The 1,975-nt window shown below is 31.7% G+C and overlaps 1 non-coding gene across 1 annotated transcript; it reads right to left on the reverse strand.

The window, feature by feature from the left end:
* Window positions 1-1,280: 1,280 nt before the first annotated feature.
* Window positions 1,281-1,424, reverse strand: LOC122271670 (U4 spliceosomal RNA). The gene has a single exon (XR_006226546.1). It is a non-coding gene; the product is annotated as a U4 spliceosomal RNA (small nuclear RNA).
* Between the last annotated feature and the right edge of the window lie 551 nt (window positions 1,425-1,975).

Genomic DNA, 1,975 nt, shown 5'->3' on the forward strand with positions numbered 1-1,975 from the left:
TTCCCTTACAATTTGACATGACGGAAAGATATAAATATCAAATAGCATCGTTGAATATCGAGAAAGCGTGTATTAGTAAATATTAGTATAAGTAAAACAGTAATTGAACTTAAACAATGGCTAATAGTAATAAGCGACGGTACTTTTACATATCTGTAGTTATAAACTGATAGTTTTCGTGCGTGTAAAACCATCTTCAACTCCATAACATACAGGCTGAGGGGTGCGGGACCGAGACAGAAAAATAGGTACTGTCTGTCTCTCAGAACAGTCATGGTACTTGGTGGTTGGCGACTGCTTTAACAGGACTAGTGTATTTTGGATTGAGCAATGGCCAAAAATAAGAGCAAAACAGAGGAATTTCTAATGTTGGACATTTGGAAAGTGCTCTGGAATAGCAATATAATTTTCAGAGTATGAAAGACTGCTAGATCTGAAGCATTGCGAAATTCTATTACGTGTTATTCTCGATTTCTTTTCATCGATGAAGGTTAAAATTGTCGATAACAAATATCCCGAAACTTAAAATAAAAAGGACTACTAAGTATAACGGTTATTTGTTACAATCGATTACATAAAATATTGATGATATACTTTACTGAAAACTAGTTATAACTTTTATTTATTGATGAAAATATTTAATCGATTTTTTTATACCAAATTAAAAAAAATTATAGTGATTAATTGAATTGATTGATAGAAAATATCGATTAACTTTATCTCGATATAATCACAGTCACTGTTACTTTTGAATCACAGTAGCAGAAGTAAAAGGGACAGAGAAAGAGCAATTTTTACCACCTCTAGCACAGACTATTTGAAAAGTGTACCAGTTGTGCGCCTAAACCCAAATTCTATTTTAAAAGTACTTAAAGTAACTGGATTGATATACAGTTTGTTTAATTTAGCAAGATTATCAAAATTAGGGAGAGGTAAAAGTAGGCGTTACTTTTGCAGCTGTTTTCGGATACATTATTGAACATAACGCCTACTTTCTACTCATAACTTTCCACTGGGGTTTTCAAGTCGTTCGCGAGGTACTACTGGCCGATTTATGTCATTCAGTTTAACGCAAAATTTGATAAGTACTTAAATTAAGAAGACAATAAAAAAAACAATTGCTTCATCTCTGAAAGTTAAGGAAATGCAATATTCGTGTTTCATACTTATGAAATAGACGGATAAGTATTCATAAGTAATTATTTTTAAGTGAATACAGCCACACCGTAATAGAATAGAGTGAGACTTTTAAATAGTATTCTTACTTTTGAAATAATAAGCCTCTGAAGAGGTTCCCAAAAAATTGCCTATGACGACGGTTTTTCTCATCGACATGGCGGGGTATTGTGAAAAGTCTTCAACTAGCCATAGTCACGTCTCGGTAAAACCTCAGTAAGCTATGACACTGCCTTTGCTTGCAAGACGGACAACCATCAGCTCCTACATCAGAAAGCCTCCACACTGTTTTTTATAAATAGTTTGCGCAAGTTACAACGACATCAAGCAACCAGACTTCAAAAGTTTCATATAAAAAAAAAAGATATTTTTTTGATTTTCTTTGTACTTACTTACCACCATCGAAAATGGTTAGCAAATACTTCAATAAAAATGCTTTTACATGCAAGGCAGACTTAGTATTATTTGCTTTAAAAGGATATATAATACATATATTTTTTAATTTAAGGTGGTAGGTAGCACATAAATATATCTATTACGTATACCACAGAGATGTCAATTGCTCCGGACAAGCTAAAATAATTAAAAAAACGGTAATTAAATACAATGTAAATTTTGCAAATATTTGACTACGTTTGCTTGCTTTTTAATAGGTATAGCATGACAATAGTACTATAAAGTGGTGAATTATATAAGCCTACAAATTATTTAGAAAGAGTGGTTGATAAATATCTATTAATTTGAAATATTTAAACCAAGAATCACGATTGAAAGACTACCACTTTAAAATATATATTTG

Source organism: Parasteatoda tepidariorum, chromosome 5 (genome assembly GCF_982258835.1).
Source record: "Parasteatoda tepidariorum strain Cologne lab strain chromosome 5, Ptep-v5.0, whole genome shotgun sequence".
In the NCBI taxonomy this organism is placed as follows: Eukaryota; Metazoa; Arthropoda; class Arachnida; order Araneae; family Theridiidae; genus Parasteatoda; species Parasteatoda tepidariorum.